The following is a 22,337-nucleotide window of genomic DNA, read 5'->3' on the forward strand; positions in this document are numbered from 1 at the left end:
GATCTCCCTGCAGTCCAAGGGACTCTCAAGAGTCTTCTCCAACACCACAGTTCAAAAGCATAAATTCTTTGGCACTCAGCCTTTTTATGGTCCACTCTCACATCCATACAAGACTACGGGAAAAAACTATACTTTTGACTAGATGGACCTTTGTCAGTAAGGTAATGTCTCTGCTTTTTGATATTCTGTCTAGGTTGGTTATAGCTTTTCTTCCAAGGAGCAAACATCTTTTAATTTCATGGCTGCAGTCACCATCTGCAGTGATTTTGAAGCCCAAAACAATAAAGTCTGTCACGGTTTCCATTGTTTCCTCATCTATTTGCCATGAAGTGTTGGGACCAGATGCCATGATCTTCATTTTCTGAATGTTGAGTTTTAAGCCAGCTTTTTCACTCTCCTTTTCACTTTCATCAAGAGGCTCTTACTTCCTCTTTGGTTTGTATCATAAGGGTGGTGTTACCTGCATATCTGAGGCTATTCATATTTCTCCTGCAATCTTGATTCCAGCTTGTGCTTCATCCAGCCTGGCATTTCTCATGATGTATTCTGCATATAAGTTAAATAAGCAGGGTGACAATATACAGCCTTGATGTACTCCTTTCCCAATTTGGAACCAGTCCGTTGTTCCATGTCCAGTTCTAACTGTTGCTTCTTGACCTGCATACAGATTTCTCAGAAGGCAGGTAAGGTGGTCTGGAATTCCTGTCTCCTGAAGAATTTTCCACAGTTTGTTCTGATCCACACAAAGGCTTTGGTATAGTCAATAAAGCAGAAGTAGATGCTTTTCTGGAACTCTCTTGCTTTTTCTATGATCCAACGGATGATGGCAATTTATCTCTAGTTCCTCTGCCTTTTCTAAATCCAGCGTGAACATCTGGAAGTTCTTGGTTTACCTACTGTTGAAGCCTCTCTTGGAGAATTTTGAGCATTACTTTGCTAGCGTGTGAGTCTATAGCTTTAAGCATATATAACAACCTGCCTCAAGGAGCCCTGCCCCTCTGCCTGAATGTTAAACTAAAATGTCTTTGTTCAGGTCACAGAGAGACATTCTGACCCTGCCCACCTGTGAATGGCTACAGAGAAGAAGAAATTAACACATCCAATTCCCAATACTAACTAAGCCAGGAGATATTCTGCAAGACTCAAGGCCTTTTTATTTGACGTCCTCACCTCCTCCACCTCTGTGTTCTATAAAAGATACTGGCATCCAGACCCCAGTGGATGGTACTCTAGGACAGGGGTCCCCAACCTCCAGGCAGTGGACTGGTACCTCCTGTCAGATCAGTGGCAGCATTCATTAGCTTAGAAATAAAGTGCACAATAAATCTAATGTGCTTAAATCATCTTGAAACCATCCCCCCCAACCCCCAATTCGTGGATAAATTGTCTTCTACAAAATTGGTCCCTGGTGCCCAAAAGGTTGGGGACCACTGCTTTAGGACACCTATCCACCATCTTTTCAGAAGCTCAGTTTTCTGAATAGCCACTCTTTCTTGCCACAAACCTCACCTCCCAATTATTGCCCTGCTGTGCAGTGAGCAGAACAAGCTTAGATTCAGTACACAAGCTCACAAAAGGAGATTCACATTTGTTGGAGAAGTTTGTTGAGAGGATGTGACCTCAGGCTGACCCTAGAGTTGGACCCAGGCAATCAGGATTCTTATTCAATGCCCCTGTCCTTAAAGTGTATACTCCATACACTTCTGCTTAAGAACCATTTTCAAAGACATAACCTTGAGGGACTAAGGCATTGTTGAGATCATCTGGATAGTATATGTGATGGAACCTCTTGCAGAGAGGAAGCCAATTCTGACTCCATGTTGGAAACTGTTTCTTTGACGTGATGTTCATTGCTTTTGTTATTATAATATACTTAATAACTTGCCTCAGAGGACCCTATCCTTCTGCCTGACTGTAAACTGAAGTGCCTTTGTTCAGCTCATAGACAGATAATCTGTCCCTGCCCACTTGTGAATAGAAAAGATTGTTGTTGTTCAGTAGCTCTGTTGTGTCAATTCTTTGTGACCACCCTGGACTGCAATATGCCAGGCTTACCTGTCCTTCACGAGCTCCCAGAGTTTGCTCAAACTCATGGCCATTGAGTTGGTGATGTCATCCAACCATCTCATCCTCTGTTATCCCCTTCTCCTCCTGCCTTCAATCTTTCCCAACATCGAGGCCTTTTAAAGTGAGTCAGCTCTTTGCATCAGGTGGCCAAAGCTTCAGCTTCAGCATCAGATCAGATCAGATTAGTCACTCAGTCGTGTCCGACTCTTTGTGACCCCATGAATCGCAGCACACCAGGCCTCCCTGTCCATCACCAACTCCTGGAGTTCACTCAGACTCACGTCCATCGAGTCAGTGATGCCATCCAGCCATCTCATCCTCTGTCATCCCCTTCTCCTCCTGCCCTCAATCCCTCCCAGCATCAGAGTCTTTCCAATGAGTCAACTCTTCACGTGAGGTGGCCAAAGTACTGGAGTTTCAGCTTTAGCATCAGTCCTTCCAAAGAAATCCCAGGGCTGATCTCCTTAAGAATGGACTGGTTGGATCTCCTTGCAGTCCAAGGGACTCTGAAGAGTCTTCTCCAACACCACAGTTCAAAAGCATCAATTCTTCAGCACTTAGCCTTCTTCACAGTCCAACTCTCACATCCATACATGACCACAGGAAAAACCATAGCCTTGACTAGACGGACCTTTGTTGCAGTCCTTCCAATTAATATTCAGGGTTGATTTCCTTTAAGATTGACTGGTTTGATCTTCTTGCAATCCAAGAGATTCTCAAGAGTCTTCTCCAACACCACAGTTCAAAAGCATCAATTCTTCGGCACTTGGCCTTCTTTATGGTCCAATTCTCGCATCCATACATGACTACAGGAAAAACTATAGCTTTGACTAGATGGATCCTTGTCAGCAATGTCTCTGCTTTTTAATATTCTGTCTAGGTTTGTCATAGCTTTTCTTCCAAGGAGCAAGCATCTTTTAATTTCATGGCTGCTGTGACCATCAGCAGTGATTTTGGAACCCAAGAAAATAAAGGCTGTCACTGTTTCCATTGTTTCCCTATCTATTTTCCATGAAATGATGGGACTGGATGCCATGATCTTCATCTTTTGAATGTTGAGCTTTAAGCCAACTTTTTCACTCTCCTCTTTTACCTTCATGAAGAGGCTCTTTAGTTCCTCTTCCCTTTCTGCCACAAGTATGGTGTCATTGGCATATCTGAGCTTATTGATATTTCTCCTGTTATAGCCACATGTTCCAGGAAACAAACTCACTCAGAAGGACAATGCAGATAGTGGAGTCCAGTTTATTACACCGGCAGGCCCAAGGCAGAGTCTCCTCTTAGCCAAGGACCCCAACCAGTTTTTGTGAAAACCTTATATACCCTAAGTGTACGTGCCCAAATCCACCTCCCCAAATTCCCTGAAACTAGTCTGAACAAAGGAAAAGAAAGATACAATCAAAGTTAACCCATGATCATATGCCTTAGGCCTAGGTGTTAACAGTGGACAATTATCAATAGGCCTGTGGTCATACCCCAATAAGCAGAATAGAATTTATGATTCTATTCGATTACACAGACAATTAGGGTATTCTTTCAGGCGATGGAGAGTCTAGGTGCAAGCCCTGGGGCTCTTCCATCCAGAGGTCTGGTTTTGCAGTTGGTATGTTGTTTCCATAGATACTGGGCATATAGCTCAAACTCCACAGTCCAGCCCAAGATGGAGTCCTGCTTTCAAGATGGAGCCTGTTCTGTCTGTTTCCTCCTTTGCTCCCAGAAAGCTCCCTGCTGAGAGAAGAGATTAACACACCCCTTCCAAAGGCTGGCCATTTTCTTGGAGATGTTTTGCAAGACTAAAGACCCTTTCACTTTTCTTCCCCACTGTCTCTCCCTCTCTATTCTGCCTTATGACTTTAGTTGCTTCTTTCTCTCTGACTCTACAAAGGAACCTGGCATCCAGACCTCAATGGGATGGTTATTTTGAGGTGCTAGCCTGCCATCTTCTCAGTCAGATGGCTCCCTGAATAAAGGTTCTTCCTTGCCTCAACCCCTCATCTCTCAGATTTATTGGCCCATCACGTGGCAAGGGGAGTGAGCTTGGACTGGGTAACAAACCCAGCTATATGTAAAACTTTTTAAGATTCTGGTGAGCAGGTACCGAGATCTACTCATTTAGTGGCCTCCCCCAAGGCAAGCCTTACAAGTAAGTTCCCTTGCTTATTAAAAACATCACCTGCCCATCTGGAGTGGGCTGCCTCTTTCTTCAGTCTCTCCTTGCCCTTCATGTACAGGTACCAGTTTGCAAACCAATAGCATTTTTTATGAATTATTACATTAACCCAGTGAAGCAGGCAAAGCAGATCTCAGTATTCTCTGCATAGAGATGAGACAGTTGACATGTATAAAACTGAATTAAAGTCCAGGTCATCTGCCTCCAAGTTCAAAACCCTCTGCATTCTCCAGTTTCATTTAGAATGTATTTTTGTGCACCTGTTGCAGTGAAAAAGAATTTTTAAAAAAGAATGAGTGTCAGGAAGCATTTAACAGGAGGCTTCCTGTGTGCTATTTTGGATCTGTCATGAATCCTCTGTTCCTTATTAATTCCTGAATATTCAGGAATTAAGAGGAGTGGCAAACCGCTCCCGGGGCTGAGAAATGCATGCATTTCCTTTGTTAGTTTTTCCATACGGTGATAAGTAACTACTTACGACCTTCTTCCTTTTTATGAACCATATGGTAAAAGTGATTATTTACAACACTTTTCCTTTGATATGGATTTCCTTATGTTTCCTTGATAATTTGTAAGTCTGGACTTTTGATCTTTATCTTTGCTGAACAAAGCTACCTTGTAAGACAGTATATATACCCACACTATGTTGAATAAAACACCCTTGTTCCATCCGAGCTTGGGTCCCCGTGTCTTTCTTTCTTTTTCTCTCTCTTTCTTTCTCTCTCTCTCAGGCTAATTCTTTGGAGCACAGAAGCTCTCTGAGCTCACTTTTTGCCCGGGCTTGCAAGACCCTCGCGAGAGGGCACCCTGTGCCTATGTGAAGCAGTGCAAGCCCCATGGCAAGGGCTTTATTGGTTTTCTGCGTAAACCAAAGAATATCAGCCTCTTTCTCTCTCTCTTTTACTTTCTTATCATGGACTCCAGACCACCAGGTTCCAGTCCATTAAAGGACCTCAACAAGTGGCGCCCAGAACAGGCCTGGTACACGTGGCAGATTCGGATGGAGTGACTTAAGGATCTACTGAGGTCGGTAAGTATTAAGACATGGGTCAAACGGCTGGAAAGCCCCATCACTTTTCTATTTTACTTCATCACGTATTTAAAGTTCAGGGACTTTCAGTTTCGCGCCAGCAAATAGAGGCTTGCCTTCAGACAGTGGTTGAATGTAACCCTTGGTTCCCTGATGAAGCTAGTTTTGATTTAGAAATTTGGCACCGGGTGAAAGAGAATGTTAAATGAGCTACCAGACAGGGAAAAAATATTCCGATAGATTTCTGGCCCCTATGGGCTCTCATTAAAGCTGTGATTCTGACATTTCAAGGTAAGTCTAGCCCTCCTGATATTCGGCAACAGGCAGAACACTTATTACATGAATATGATTTAGATGATGAAATCTTACAGAAGGTCCCATTAGAACAACATAAAATATTCCAGAATTTTCCTACAAGCCCTGCCCCAGTTGTTCCAAGTGCTCCTCCCCTGCCAGTGGGCACAAATCCCAAAGTCTCTCCCTTGCTAGAACCTAATGATTCTGGCAACAACTCCCCTAAGACACCCTTTGACCAACAACACCTTTCTGAATAACAATAATAAGTTTTTACCACATACTCTTAATTGTAAGAATGTGCTACCTACTCACTCTCCTTTATGACAGAGGCTCTCTGAATTGCTGGCTTTGCAATCACAAGTCTCTGAAGCCAATGGTTTCTCCACCTTTCCAGTTTTTAGAAATCCTGACGTTTAAGGGCACATAATACCTCAATATGAGGGTATTAACTTTTATCACATGCAACAAATTAAAAAAGCTATAACTATGTACGGCCCACATTCACTTTTTACCAAAGTACTTCTAAATTCTATAACATCCTCTATTGGAAATTTTATTCCCCATTATTGGCAAACTTTAATAAAAGCTCTCCTTAAACCAGGAGAATATCTTCAATGGATAATGTGGTTTCATAATATAGCCAGAGATCATGCTAAGAGAAATGCTCGAGCTGGTGCTCCCCAAAATCAAATTACTTTTGAGATGCTAACTGGTACAGGACAATTTGACGCTGCTGCTACTGCTGCTAAGTCACTTCAGTCGTGTCCGACTCTGTGTGATCCCATAGATGGCAGCCACCAGGCTCCCCCATCCCTGGGATTCTCCAGGCAAGAACACTGGAGTGGGTTGCCATTTCCTTCTCCAATGCAGGAAAGTGAAAAGTGAAAGTGAAGTCGCTCAGTCGTGTCCGACTCTTCGCGACCCCATGGACTGCAGGCTACCAGGTTCCTCCATCCATGGGATTTTCCAGGCAAGAGTACTGGAGTGGGGTGCCATTGCCTTCTCTGAATTTGACGCTATCGCTATAGAAGCTCAAGTACAGTTCCCTCCTTTGTTGCATGAACAATTAAAAACAGTGGCCCTTGAAGGTTGGGATCGAATTACTCCTCAAGGGAAGCCTACAGGGAGCCACACTAAAATATTGCAAGGACCTAATGAAACATATGCTGATTTTTTAGCTAGCTTAGAAACTGCTATTTCCTGTACTGTAATCGGAGAAGAAGCCAAAAGGCAACTAGAGAAATTACTTGCTTATGAAAATGAAAATCAGGAATGTCAAAAGGCTATAGCTCCAATTCGTGAGACAGGGACTATTATTGATTATTTGAAGGCTTGTCGCAATCTAGGATCAGAAACTCAAAAGATGCAAATGCTAGCTGAAACAATGGTTGCTGTCTTAAGAAAGGGAAATGAAGGATGCTTTACATGTAGAGATAAGAACCATTTTAAAAGGGACTGCCCTAAGAAAGCTAATAAAAAAAACCTCCAAAAATCTGCCCTCGCTGCCATAGAGGAATGTATTGGGCCAAAGACTGTAAATCTAAATTTGACATTGAAAGGAAACCTATTCTGGGAAACTCCAAGCAGGGGACCCCACAGGTCCCCTTCAACAAAATCCAGGGGCAAATTCCATCTCTTCCCTCAAACCCTCAACATCCGGCAGTGCTGCCATTGATATACCAGCCCTAAATTACTTTCTCCTTTACCCTCAAGCAGTCCCCTCTAGAATACCTACAGGACTTTTTGTACCCCTGCCCCCACAAACCTTTGGTCTTTTACTTGGCCAATCTAGTTTGACTTCTAAAGGAATTACTGCTCACCCTGGAGTAATTGATTCAGATTATAAAAGAGAAATTCAAATTATGATGTCATCTCAGATTTTATGGCAATTCAAAAATGGGGATAAAATTGCTCAATTATTTCTTTTATCTTACATTTCTATTAACTGCTCTAATGATGTATGGATGGGCAGATTCAGCAGTACAGATCAAAAACAGTCCTTTTGGACATCATTAGTATCTGAATTTGCCTGACCGACTATAAACATCAAAATTAATGGTAAAAGATTTTCTGGTGTCCTTGACACTGTATCTGATATTGCTATTATTTCCAAACATTTATGGCCCAAATCCTGGCCTGTACAAAAAATTTCTTGCCAAATTCCAGGGATTTCTCAAACCAAAGTACAAGAGGCTTATCAGAGTACTCATATTTATCCATGTGAGGGACCAGAAGGCCAACCTGCAACATTAAGACCTTATGTGATAGATACACCCCTTAATCTAATAGGAAGTGACTTCCTTATGCAATGGCAAACTCAGATATACATTCCACATTTTTCCTAGGGGCCACTGCTCATTTAACAAACAATACAATTATTAAAATAACTTGGAAGAATGACGAGCCTATTTAGACAGAGCAGTGGCCCCTCACGAAAGAGAAATTACAGGCGGCTAAGGCAGAGTACATCATGAGAAACGCTGGGCTGGAAGAAGCACAAGCTGGAATCAAGATTGTCAGGAAAAATATCAATAACCTCAGATATGCAGATGATACCACCCTTATGACAGAAAGTGAAGAGGAACTAAAAAGCCTCTTGATGAAAGTGAAAGAGGAGAGTAAAAAACTTGGCCTAAAGCTCAACATTCAGAAAACTAAGATCATGGCATCTGGTCCCATCACTTCATGGGAAATAGATGGGGAAATAGTGGAAGCAGTGTCAGACTTTATTTTGGGGGGCTCCAAAATCACTGCAGATGGTCATTACAGCCATAAAATTAAAAGACACTTACTCCTTGGAAGGAGAGTTATGACCAACCTAGATAACATATTAAAAAGCAGATACATTACTTTGCCAACAAAGGTCCATCTAGTCAAGGCTATGGTTTTTCCAGTGGTCATGTATGGATGTGAGAGTTGGACTGTGAAGAAAGCTGAGTGCCGAAGAATTGATACTTTTGAACTGTGGTGTTGGAGAAGACTCTTCAGAGTCCCTTGGACTGCAAGGAGATCCAACCAGTCCATTCTAAGAGAGATCAGTCCTGGGTTTTCATTGGAAGGAATGATGCTAAAGTTGAAACTCCAATACTTTGGCCACCTCGTGTGAAGAGTTGACTCATTGGAAAATACCCTGATGCTGGGAGGGATTGGGGGCAGGAGGAGAAGGGGACGACAGAGGATGAGATGGCTGGATGGGATCACCGACTAGACATGAGTTTGAGTAAACTCTGGGAGTTGGTGATGGACAGGGAGGCCTGGCATGCTGCGATTCATGGGGTCACAAAGAGTCGGACATGACTGAGTGACTGAACTGAACTGACTGAAAAATGCCAAAGCTTCATTCTGGTCTTTTAAGGAATATAAAGTCTTTTATACTAAATTTCATTCTGCTCAGCAAAATGAATTATTCGCTCTTATTAAAGTTATTTGCCTACATCCTTACCCCATTAATATAGTCTCTGACGCTATATATTCAGTTTTTGTATTAAAAAATATAGAAATCTCCACCATAAACTCCAATCAACCTATTATTCAACAACTCTTTTTCGAACTACAATCTGTTGTTAGAAACTGCAATTCTCTCACTTATATTACACATATTTGAGCACATTCTTGCCTTCCTGGCCCCATGACTCATGGTAATGAGCAGGCTGATAAACTGATTTCCTTTGCTACTCCGGAGGAACAGCGTGCTCTGTTGCATAACACTGCTGGCTCCCGACACCAGCTATGGAAAATCCCATACTGCCAGGCTAAAGAAATTATTAGTAATTGCTCTACTTGTAGACGCCTACATCTTCAACCCATTGCACAAGGTACTAATCCTCGCAGCTTGCAACCTAATGAACTATGGCAAATGGATATAACTCATTGTCCTGAACTTTCTCCATTTTCTTTCTTGCATGTCTGTATCGACACTAATTCTTCTTTTATTCGGGCCACACCTCTTCACAGTGAGGCTACACAACACATTATAACTCACTTATTAGCTGTACGTTTTGCTGTAATGGGAACTCCTAGTTCTATAAAAACAGACAATGGCCCTGCCTATATTTCTAGACACTTTAAACAACTTTTACAATCTTTTTCTATTAAACATATTACAGGTATTCCTTATAATCCACAGGCACAAGGCATAGTCGAACAAGCACATCATACACTAAAGTTGCAAATAAAAAAATTTTTAAAGGGGGAATACACAGGAACACTACTGTCTTCCTTATCTAAAACAGACTTTACTAGATTCCAACATTAGATATTTTCTATACCTATAACTATTGTTAATACAGCTTTATTTGTTTTAATTTTTTAAAACGTACCACAGGGAGATATCTTAAAAAGAGCAAAAAAGCATTTCGAGAAATTGAAGGACATTTCTCTTCCTCTGCCCATTTGGTACCAAGACGGGTTAACGAAACAATGGAAATCTGGGAAACTAATCTTACGGGGAAAGGGGTATGCTTGTGTTTCCCCAGATGGATCCAACGAACTCATGGCTTCCTCTTCAGAAGATTCAACCCAAGGGGGCCCCCGGCCTTCAAAATAGAGACAAAACAACAAAAACCCCAGGAGGAAGAAATTCCAATACGGGCCATGGCGGCTCTAAAGATCTCCAGGAAGCACCGCCCTTGGCGACATCAACCTTATGATCTCCCCACTTGGGGACAAATAAAAACCCTTACTAATCGAGCTGAAAATTTGGTCTCTCAACAGGAAATGCCTCGGAGTCCTGAATACATCTCCTGGCATACTGTCTGCTTGCCTGTGCCTCCCCCATTCGAGCTCTAACTAATCATACTTACTGGGCTTACATATCCAACACCCCTCTACTACAGGTGGTCGAATGGATGGAGAGAGGACCAATCGTTTCAACCAATGACTCTATACATATGCCTTCTCCCTGGAGCATTAAAGGGCCCTCACACCCTGAAGAAGAAGGAAAGCTAATTAATATTTCTCTAGGTTATGAAGTCCTTCCTTTGTGCATGGGCCCAGCAGAATTATGCATAAATGTTAGCCGACAAACTTGGGCTTTTGCCCTGCCTCCCAAAAAGGACTTTCAGAAGTTGATTGGATTATTTACTGCCCTTTCTTTGTCTGTGAACCACGTTTATACTACTGAGACTTTAGGGAAAGAGTTAGGGAAAAAACAAAGAACATTATACAAAGGGTTTACTTATAAGAACTTTACATATACTCCTGTTCATTGGGACAAATGTCAAGCCAAATCAGGAAAATTAATGTTTGTGGCTAATCATACAATTGTTGATTGGGGACCCCACGGTATGTGGTTATCTAACTGCTCAGATGATATTAACAGCACTGTGTATGTGACTATGCTACTCAAGTGACATGGGAGGTCACTGACACTAGGATGGAACATTACCATGACAAAGGACTTCTTGGGTGGCTTGACGGTGGATTAGCCCCACCTGGTCCTAGGATCGTCCTTGATAAACAGAGTGGGCCTGAACAATGGGACATTTTGAAACTTGCTGGGAGCACTGAAGAACTTGGGATTTGGACTGGACATTTCACAGGGACCAGTCATAGTCATAGTAACTATTTCTTTCGCTATAATCAATCATATTTTATACAGTCCTGTGTCCCACTTCCTTTTTTTATAGCCATAGGAAATTGTCAATTTAATAAGACTTTACGTTCTGTAACTTGTATTAATTGCAAACTATATACTTGTCTTAACTCCTCTATTTCTTTAAGAAATTATTCACTTTTGATTCTTCGATCTCAACACAATTTGTGGTTACCAATAAATCTCCAACGACCCTGGGAAGAAGGTCCCATGGCTGGACTTGCTTCCAGATTATTAAGCTGCTCCAACAATCTAAACAATTCATTGGATGGCTGATTCTTGGCATTTTGGGGTTAATAGCTATTTGCACCACTGCTGCTGTCGCCAGCGCTGCTTTATATACCTCGATTCAAACACATAATTTTATCCAAAATTGGACTGAAGATGCTCATAATATACGGGCTACTCAGGCTCAGGTAGATGAGGATATTCAAGAGGAAATACAGGAACTAAAAAGAGCCATCAAATGGGTTGGAGATCAATTAATAGATTTGCAAAAACAAGTGATACTAAAATGTGATTAGAATTCTACTGAATTTTGTGTTACTCCTGTTCATTTCAATCATAGTGCCTACAACTGGGAACAAATCAAATTTCATTTACAAAACATACATGATAATGCCTCTCTGAATGTACAATTACTGTAAAAGGAAATCTTTGAAACCTTTTCTAAATGTCTGCCCTCTTCCACTAATTTGGAAACTTTAGCTGAACAACTAGCTGATCAATTATCTGGGCTAGACCACGAGGATGGTTTCAAAGTATTACCCACAGCATTGGGTCTGGAACTGTAACTTTGATGATTGTCTTGGTAATTATATTTATTGTTTATCGTTGCCTTTCTATAAGGTTGGCAAACTCAATTGGTCAGGACCCTTTTTACAAATATAATAAAATAGGGGCCATTGTCAGGAATCATTTAACAGGAGGCTTCCTGTGTGCTATTTTGGATCTGTCATGAATCCTCTGTTCCTTATTAATTCCTGAATATTCAGGAATTAAAAGGAGTGGCAAACTGCTCCCGGGGCTGAGGAATGCATGCATTTCCTTTGTTAGTTTTTCCATACGGTGATAAGTAACTATTTATGACCTTCTTCCTTTTTATGAACCATATGGTAAAAGTGATTATTTACAACCCTCTCTCTTTGATATGGATTGCCTTATGTTTCCTTGATAATTTTAAGTCTGGACTTTTGGTCTTTATCTTTGCTGAACAAAGCTATCTTGTAAGACAGTATATATACCCACACTATGTTGAATAAAACACCCTTGTTCCATCCGAGCTTGGGTCCCCGTGTCTTTCTTTCTTTTCTCTCTCTTTCTTTCTCTCTCTCTCAGGCTAATTCTTTGGAGCACAGAAGCTCTCTGAGCTCACTTTTTGCCCGGGCTTGCAAGACCCTCGCAAGAGGGCGCCCTGTGCCTATGTGAAGCAGTGCAAGCCCCATGGCAAGGGCTTTATTGGTTTTCTGCGTAAACCAAAGAATATCAGCCTCTTTCTCTCTCTTTTACTTTCTTATCGTCGACTCTGGACCACAAGGTTCTGGTCCATTAAAGGAACTCAACAAATAAGTTTTTCTATCCCTTTCCTGAGAACAAAGAAGATAAAGAGAAGACTAAGCAGGTATATGTTTTCTTAGACCTGTAAGCATTTTGTTCCTCATCACCAACTTCTGACTGTGAGCCCTTATCTTATATAAGCCCCTAAGTATTTATTGGAAGGGCTGATGTTGAAGCTGTAATTCCAATACTTTGGCCACCTGATGTGAAGAGCTGACTCATTTGAAAAGATCCTGATGCTGAGAGAGATTGGGGACAGGAGGAGAAGGGGACAACAAAGGATGAGATGGTTGGATGGCATCACCGACTCAATGGCCATGAGTTTGGGTGAACTCCGGGAGTTGGTGATGGACAGGGAGGTCTGGCGTGCTGTGGTTCATGGGGTTGCAAAGAGTTGGACACAATTGAGCGACTGAACTGAACTGAACTGAGGCTCCTCAAGGTGGCGGGGTGGTGGTGGGGCAGGCACAAGTTTCGAGGCAGGAGCCTACTGTGTTCCCCTCTCCCTTGGCTGAGAATTAAAGCCACCTTTCTATTTCCTCCAAACTCTGTCTCCACATTTTTCATTCAGCTTCATTGGGCAGAGGAAGACAAGATTTTAGCCAGCAACACACCGACTATATGACAGATAAATGGGGGTACAGGGGAAATACAAAGCATAATCTTTGATCTAACAGAGTAAAAACTTGGAAAACAATTTGAGACTGCTCCCACCATCAATCATCAATGCCTGCTAAGCCAATGGACTGAAGGAACTTGAGAGACAGAGGAGCATGTGTAGGCTGAGAGCCAGGAAAAGCTGTTGCAGAAGGTAACTTTGAGTTCTGCAGACAAGTCCTGACACCCCATCAGTGAAGAGGAGAGGACTTGCGTTCACTGCGTCTCTGCTGAGCTCATCTCCTTGACTTTAACTGATGAAGACATTTCAGAATAAAGACCTTCTTTTCTAACCAGAAACATGCTGTACATGCAAATATCTGAGATTGTTACAGCCAGCAGGACTCTTCTCACTCCAATTACTCCGTGTTCAGGCTTGCATCATCTTGCTTGTCTTTTTCCTGCTCTGCCATTTGCCACCTACAGCATTCAATTCCTACTGACTCAGCACAGATGACACTTTTCTTCTCTGGAATCCTCTACTCTCTCCATAGTGAGAGTCTGCCATTGCTGATCACAGCTGCCTTCCTTTTGATGGATCAACTGCCTGCAGCATGTGCAAATAGGGGTATCAGCGGCCTCCACCAACCCCATCTCCTCAATATGGGATTCCATGCCACCCCATGCATCATTCTCACACACCCCAAGTGGCAGTCAGTGGTCACGATCTCATTATCTTTCACAGAAATTGAGAAGGAGCCTGAGAAGAAAAGAGACACACCCCATGCGTCATATATCATGAGAAGTTAAGGGCCACCAATTATGACTTTAGGAGAAAGTCAGTGACCCTGAGACACAGGCTAAGTCTGCCAGAAAAGCTGCTGAATGATTCTAGAGACTTGCTTGTGATCAAGAGGCAAGTATGACCCCTACCCCTACCACCACCATCAAGCACACAACTTGTAAATAATCAATCAAATGTACACTCCTCCACGGTGGGAAACCCAGTTCTGTACATTCTTAATTTCACCTGCTTGACAGTGCTGCTCATCCACGCCAGTGTTGTCTGGCAGCAGAAGCTTCAATCAGAATCTAATTTTCATCCTTATAGATACCTGAGTCTCATTCACTTTCTCATTTAAGTAAGAACCAAGCATTTCATTCAAAGCCATTAATGAAACAATAAGCCAGTGAAGCCTCCTGTTGAAATACCTCTTCTCATTTATATTTGTTTGCATTGTATATTCTTCATACCAAGTCCTAAATAGACCAAAAACAGGGTTTTTTTAAGATTTATTTTTAAATAAACATTGTTTTCAGGTATAATCTATAAATACTATGAGATGAGGCATTTAAATCTCTCTTAAAATAATACAGTCTGTCAAGTTTAAAATCCCTCAAGCCAAAATGCAGCCTATATTTATATAATGTAATATAAATTACTAAAATCTTAAATTCTAAATAATTTTGCCACAAAGTGAAGACGTTCAAAATTCTGTGAGAAAATACCTTCATTGTCAAAAATAAACAATAAAATGGAAAATAAGAATAAAAGCTCCCCAAAAAAGAATAAAAGCTTACTCAGCAGATGAATGCATAAAGAATTGAGATACACACACACACACACACACACAGTGGAAAATTACTCAGCCATAAGAAAAAAATGAGAAGTTAGAGTTTCTTTGAGCACTAACTATCCTGGTGATTCAGAGGTAAAGAATCCACCTACCAATGCAGGAGACACAGGTTTGATCCCTGGGTTGAGCAGATCCCCTGAAGAAGGAAATGGCAACTCACTCCAGTATTCTTGCCTGGGAAATCCCATGGACAGATGAGTCTGGTAGGCTACAGTCCATGGGGTCACAAGAGTTGGACAAGACTTGATGACTAAACAACAAAACAACAATAAATGCTGCATTTTCCTTCACCATAAAAAAAAAAGAATGAAATTTTGCCATTTGCAACAACATGGATGAACCTCAGAGGGCCTTATGCTTTAAGAAGTAAGTCAAACGGAAAGACAAATATCATATGATAAAACTTACATGCGGAATCTAAAACGTAAAATAAATTGCATGAATATAAGAAAACAGAAACAGATTCACAGACACAGAGAACAAAATATTGGTTATCAGTGGGGAGAGGGAAGAAGGGAGAGGCAAGATAAGGGTAGAGGATTAAGAGGTACAAAGTACTATGTATAAAATAAATAAGGTACAATGGTACAGGACAGGGAATATAACCAATACTTTATAGTAAGTTTAAATGGACTGCTGCTGCTGCTGCCAAGTCGCTTCAGTCGTGTCTGACTGTGCGACCCCATAGACGGCAGCTCACCAGGCTCCCCTGTAATACTGAAACTAATGTTGTACACCTGTAACTAATACAATATTGTAAATCAACTATACTTCAATTTGAAAAAAAGAAACAAAAACACTAAAGCTACTTCTATTGTTGCTCACCCCTGGAGTGCTGCTCAGAGTAGGGTAACACATCTCCTATCTTTTTGTTTAAATGAAACCAGAACAGAATTAACTCTAACACCACCAGCAGCATCCTCATCCTTTACCTCACCATCTACCTTTGCTCCTACCTGCCCTTTACATATTTTCCTCTCTGCACATTTTTTCTTATCTTTTCCCTCTTTTTCCTCCATTTCCCCCTCCTCTTTCCCCCATTCTCTAACTCAGTCTTTCCCTGCCCTCCCTTGCACCTCCCATTCCTTGCCATTCAAAGGCTATAAAATGAAGTCCAAACACAAATTGTTATTGTTTGATTTGAGAACTGTTTGTTTTCATTTTTAAAGTGGGTACTTTGAATATTTTCCATTTTTAACTCTAAAATAAACATTTACTTTTCCCATGGATGTGTGTTTGTGCCTACAGGTGTTCACAGTGTTCCCCATGAGGATCAGTGGATCTTGAAAGAGAAAAAGGATATATGCTCTAGAGTTATAATACATTGGGACAAGCCCTTTCAAATCTGCTTGAGCTCACTTATCTCTTCTGGATGCACAGACACCTGAAGATAAAGTTCTGAGGAGGGGGCTGACGCGTTCTTACCAGGTTCACACGAAGCATCCCCCAAAAGACTGCTGGAGTTTCCAATTGCTCTGGCAAACTGAGGAATGAGAAGTCATGTCATGCCAGTAATATTTAACTTGGTCAAGGGTAAAATCTGAGTTGTAGCACTTGCTGGTTACTATGGCGTAAATGCTCCCATCATGACCAATTTCAAGCTACTACCATGGCATCACTGAACACGGAGTTGAGAGTCAATGCACAGTAAGCCCACTGTTAAACAGTATTTCTACCATGCAGATACACTAGATGTAAATAACCTCAAGGATAGATAATACTAAATTTTGCTAAAATAATTAGGAAGTAATGGGGTTTTAGTATTTTTACCTTTGTTCACAGTTTAACTTATTTAAGTTTAAGAATACATCATTTATTTTTTAATAATGGCTATACTGGACAACTAGCTTGCAAAATTTCTGAAAATGTAACATTCTGTTCTCATAAACTGGTACAAGCCAGCTCCCACACACCTCCTTGAGGAAAGTCACCTCCTCTTTTCCAGTTATATGGGAAAAGCTGGCTGCTCAGAACAATGGGATTTTAAAAGCTGCAGTAATACTAGAATAGAAGAAGGTCTCTTTACAAATAATGAAGGAAAACTAGCACTCAAGTAATCAATGTTGTTGGCATTGGTGTAGAAAGACTGCACTTCGTCAACAGAAAAAAATCTTCTTGGTGCCTGTGATGCACCAAACACAGCCATTTGCCACCAGCTCAGCCTCCCTCAATCATCACTTTCATCAAGGTCTGTCACACTGTGCCTTTCCACCTCGTCTCCAATAACTTCTCCTTTGCCCAGACCGACTTAAGCATTTTTCTCCAAGCACATGTCTCCTTAGCTCCACTTGGTCTGTCCGGCTGTACTTCCCTGCTGGGAAGCCCTTTGACTTCACATTTCAGGAACTAGCTTGGATGCCACCTCCAACTTTTCAACCTCAGGATCAGGGGGCTCCTATAACTCTGGTTAACTGCACGTGCCTTAATCTGCATGCTGCCTGTATGTACTCACAACAAATTTAGAAAAGTCAGCAGTGGCCACAGGACTGGAAAAGGTCAGTTTTCATTTCAGTCTCAAAGAAAGGCAAAACCAAAGAATTTTCAAACTACTGTATAATTGTGCTCATTTCACATGCTAGCAAGGCAACGCTCAAAGTCCTTCAAGTAATGCTTCAACAGTACATGAACCAAGAAATTCCAGATGTACAAACTGGATTTAGAAAAGGCAGAGGAACCAGAGATCAAATTGCCAACATCTGTTGGATTATAGAAGAAGAGCAAAGGAATTCCAGAAAAACATCTATTTCTACTTCACTGACTACACTAAAGCCTTTAACTGTAGATCACAACAAACTGGAAAATTCTTAAAGAGAAGGGAATACCTGACCACATTACCTGTCTCCTGAGAAACTACTATGCAGGTCAAGAAGCAACAGTAAGAACGAAATATGGAACAATGGACTGGTTCAAAATTTGGAAAGGAGTATGTCAAGGCTGTATATCGTCACCATGCTTGTATGAGTACATCATGTAAAATGCCAGGATGAAGCAAAGCTGAAATCAACATTTCCAGGAGAAATATCAATAACCTCAGATATGCAGATGATATCACTTTAATGGCAGAGAGTGAAGAGGATCTTAAAAGCCTTTTGATGAGGGTGAAAGAGGAGAGTGAAAAAGCTGGCTTAAAACTCAACATTCAAAAGACTAAGATCATGACATCGGGTCCCATCACTTCATGGCAAATAGAGCGGAAAAAAGTGAAAACAGTAACAAATTTTATTTTCTTGAGTTCCAAGATCACTGCAGACAGTGAATGTAGCCATGAAATTAAAAGATAGCAATATAGATAAATGAAACAGAATTGAGAGTCTGGAAATAAACCCTTATATTTATGGTCAGTGGGTTTTTAACAAAGTTACAAAACAGTTCAACAGAGAAATTATGCTATTATTGACAAATGGTGCTGGAACATTTGGACATTTAGAAGCTAATAATATATGTATTATACATATATGTATATATATATATATATATGTGTATATACATATTATGTAAGAAAGATAGACCTTGACCAATACCCCCTATCTTATACAAAATCAACTCACAGACCTAAATGAAAAATCTAAAACTAATAAAATTCTAGGGAGAAAAAGTAGCTTGCAGTCTCATCAGAACAAAAAAATTATCTATGTCCAGTGACAATGTCAACTAGTTTTTTTGTGGTGACTAGATTTAATGTTATGTGTCAATTATACCTCAGCACACACACACACACACACAAAAAACACGTAGCTAGCTTGCTCTTCTGTATTTAAGGAACCTTCCCCAATATACAAAAACCCTACAATTACCTCATCTGGAGCAGAAACCTCACAAAAGAGAGGATGACCATTCTCCTTAAAACCCACCCCAAATATCCCTATTTTCATTCGTCTCATAACAAAGGTTACATTTCTGCAATGTCCTGGTGGCCTGGAAGTGGTAGCACATCTCTGGGTACAACTGGTGCTGAGTGCAGGTTCTCAGATTTGCCCCTTCTTCCAAGGAAGCACTGCCTCCTCTTCAGAATAAGTATGGACCAAAATAGTCTATATATTATGCCTTCACTAAACCCCTGCTATAAAACAGTCTGAGGTGGGACTTTCCTGGTGGTCCAGGGGATAAGACTCCAGGCTCCCGATGCAGGGGACTTGTGTTTGATCCCTGGTCAGGTAACTAGATCCCACATGCTGCAACTACATCAAATAAAGACAAATAAGTATTAAAAAACAAAAAAAAGACTGCAGTATGTGTAGCTCCCATCTTTGGCCTTGTTTATTTTCAGTGGTTATATAATCCTTTGACCAACAGTTTCTGGCTCCAACTAAGGACCCAAAGCTGAAGTACAAAAACAAACTCCAGCTTGGAAGGGAAGGTAGAAATGTTTGTTCTCACAGAATCTGTCCCCATGACCACTGAAATAACCAGCTCAGATTCTGTTTTTATTCATTGCGATCAGTAAATATCTATTAAGTAATCATAAGAGATTTATTGTGCAATTAAAGTTGACCATGTAGTATGCAACCACGAGAAGACACAAAGCCAGATTAGTGCACAGTCCATTCTTGATGAAGAGTAAGCATACACCTTTATGTTTTCACAGACTGTGTTTACAGAGCAATTCCAAACTCTTTTCATTGGGTGGCATGCTTCTGTGTGACTAAAGTTTCTAGGCTCCATATGCACAAGGTAGCTAGGCAGAGAATCCCCTAAAACTCAATCCCATTGTTTCTAAGGGAAATACGGGTTGTACTTACACTGGAGGAGGATAAAGATAGACTTTGAAAGAGCAGGTGGTTAGAGGTTAGCGTCCATCATCATGGAACTGATCTTAGTAAGGTAAGGATCTCATTGCTTGTGCTACCCCAAGTCCCCAACTATCCCACCAGCAGGTATTGTTGGTGACAAGGTAAACCCCAGGAGTAAAGCCCATCACTGCTATAAGAACTACTTAAATGTTCCTGATTTGAGTTGTTTCTTTAAGCAAAATATATATATATATATATATATTTTTTTTTTAATCATATACTTGAATAATAATGTAAAGGGCAAAAGGGATGAGAAAGGAGAAATGTTTAGGGGAAAGAGAATGACAAAGGGATTAAAAAGTAGACCAGGACATGGAAGCAACCTAGATGTCCATCAGCAGATGAATGGATAAGAAAGCTGTGGTACATATACACAATGGAGTATTACACAGTCATTAAAAAGAATACATTTGAATCAGTTCTAATGAGGTGGATGAAACTGGAGCCTAATATACAGAGTGAATTAAGCCAGAAAGAAAAACACAAATATAGTATACTAACGCATATATATGGAATTTAGAAAGATGGTAACGATAACCTTGTATACGAGACAGCAAAAGAGACACAGATGTATAGAACAGTCTTTTGGACTCTGTGGGAGAGGGAGGGATGATTTGAGAGAATGGCATTGAAACATGTATAATATCATATATGAAACGAATAGCCAGTCCAGGTTCGATGCATGATACTGGATGCTTGGGGCTGGTGCACTGAGACCACCCAGAGAGATGGTATGGGGAGGGACGAGGGAGGGGGGTTCTGGATGGGGAACACATGTATACCTGTGGCGGATTCATGTTGATGTATGGCAAAACCAATACAATATTGTAAAGTAATTAACCTCCAATTAAAATAAATAAATTTATATTAAAAAAAAGTAGAGAAGAAATAAGGAAGGAGAACATTACCCTATAAGTTCACTGAGGCCATATACCAATACCTTGTACAGTACCTTGCACTTAGAGAGGGAAATGCTTATTCAATGAATGAATGAATGAACATTCATAAAAAATGAGAGAGAAACAAGATACATGAATATGTTAACTTATAAATAGGTTTAAACTCTCTAAATACTAAGCACATGTGCCTTTATATAAAAAGATAACATTAGTGATACTCCTTCCAAGCTCCTCCAATCAGAAATATGTACTTCCTATTGTTTATCCTCTATTAGATATGAATCAGCCATATATCCTACCCACCTCCCTTTATCACCAGGATGTTGATCCCAGAATGGAAAAGAGCAACAGATGCCTATTAGATCTGAACCCACAATTTGGTTTCCAGTGGAACTATACTCTCAACTAACATGAGATGGAAATGAAGGCTGAATGCCTATTTATAAGAACTGACTACATACCTAGTGCATATACAAAAAAAAAAAAATAAACCAAAGGTATAAGATGAAATTCTGGGCTTCCAATCTACAAAAATTTCACAAAAGATTTTATTGTTAATTGCAAAATAAGCCTATTTGCCCATGGAGACCCTTGGGAAACAGTGTCACTGACTGGATAATATATATAAATACTTTGCATATATAACCTTAATTGCCTGGCTTCCTGAAAAATGAAAGAATTTAGTTCAGAAACATTTGAGCTCAGTATCTAAGGACTACATTCCTTCTCCTAGGAACACAGAGATCTTTTATTTCAACAACTAAATTCCAGCCATATGCTAAAGATGACTCAGTGCCCAGAAAGCTCAGGAGAACAAATCTCAAAGAGAAACTGCCTCTGTGAAATGCCCCACTTCTCCCACCCACTATTTACATGCCACCTAAGTATCACCCATGTGGTCTGAAAGCCATCAAAGAGACAATGCTGATAGGTCCAAAAGTGAACAACAGTTACCACAGATATACTTAAGGAGAATTCTTCTACTCAGGAGCCTGAAAAGTACCTCTCAAATTTAGTTTTCACACACTGGCTGAGAATCTGGAACCTAGTATTTATTGAGGTTATTTGATCCATAGTCACTCTACAGAGCAAATAGTGATTCCTGGAAGAAGGGGCAAAACTGGGACCCTGGATTCAGCATCAGTTATATGAAGAGACCTGCCCACTTCCAAGCCACTAGAACATGCTGCAATGTAACCCTAGTTATGGGTCTAATGACAATAGGAGTGTTTGGGGCAGGTTTTTTAAAGCTTTTTAAAACGTCTTTATTGAATTTATTGTTTCTTCTCTTATGTTTTAGTTTTTTGGCCATGAGGCATGTGGGATCTTACTGTCCCAACTAGGGATCAAAGCTGTACCTCCTGCACTGAAAGAAGTCTTAACCACTGTACCACCACGGAAATCCCTTGGGTAGGTTTTAAGGAGGATGGGCATCTTCTCTTTTGTAAGCTATCTGCTCCAGGTGAGGTAACTGTAGGGTTTTTGAGGGAGAAAAAGACTCCTCAGATACACAGGTGCAGGCAAGGGAGACTAAGAGTGACTCAAGATTCTCAAGTTTCAAGTTCAACCAAAACTCCTCATTTCAAGTTTTGGGACCTCATTCCTTCCTTATCAATGACCTACTTTCCCATGGAACACCTTGCAAGGCTGTGAACTAAACTGATGTAATTCTGCAATCTGCACAATCAAATTTTGCATTT

At 40.7% G+C, this 22,337-nt stretch overlaps 1 protein-coding gene across 9 annotated transcripts in view; it reads right to left on the reverse strand.

Moving 5' to 3' along the window:
- AADACL3 (arylacetamide deacetylase like 3) overlaps positions 1–22,337 on the reverse strand; it is a 160,362-nt gene that overhangs the window by 117,773 nt on the left and 20,252 nt on the right. The gene's annotated exons all lie outside the window — the stretch shown is intronic.

The sequence above is a fragment of the Bos taurus genome, chromosome 16, assembly GCF_002263795.3.
Source record: "Bos taurus isolate L1 Dominette 01449 registration number 42190680 breed Hereford chromosome 16, ARS-UCD2.0, whole genome shotgun sequence".
NCBI lineage: Eukaryota > Metazoa > Chordata > Mammalia > Artiodactyla > Bovidae > Bos > Bos taurus.